At 52.6% G+C, this 302-nt stretch overlaps 1 protein-coding gene across 1 annotated transcript in view; it reads right to left on the bottom strand.

Annotated features, from left to right (window-relative positions):
• f8 (coagulation factor VIII, procoagulant component) overlaps positions 1-302 on the bottom strand; it is a 24,666-nt gene that overhangs the window by 6,596 nt on the left and 17,768 nt on the right. The gene's annotated exons all lie outside the window — the stretch shown is intronic.

Below are 302 nucleotides of genomic sequence, written 5' to 3'. Positions count from 1 at the left end.
GGGACCTCCACAGCAGGGGGTGCCCGCGGTTATGTAGATAAAAACTCTTGTTCTAAGGCAGAGGTCACTAATAGGCGGACCGCGGTCCTGATCCGGACCCAGCCGCCGTCCTCTCCGGACCGCCGACCTACAGCCCATTTATTATTGAGACTTACTACCTCGTGACGGAGCGTTTCTATTTTAACCCGCGCAGCTTTTCTAGCATTTACTGTACTGGTTTAGAGGACCAGGAAACTCACAGACCAATCGCATGTGCTCCAATCGTCTCATGTGACGCTGCTCAGCCAATCAAATCTGTGCAT

Source organism: Micropterus dolomieu, linkage group LG19 (genome assembly GCF_021292245.1).
Source record: "Micropterus dolomieu isolate WLL.071019.BEF.003 ecotype Adirondacks linkage group LG19, ASM2129224v1, whole genome shotgun sequence".
NCBI classification, from domain to species: domain Eukaryota; kingdom Metazoa; phylum Chordata; class Actinopteri; order Centrarchiformes; family Centrarchidae; genus Micropterus; species Micropterus dolomieu.
The sequence above is the reverse complement of the archived record's forward strand: the minus strand, read 5'-3'. Positions and strand labels throughout refer to the sequence as shown.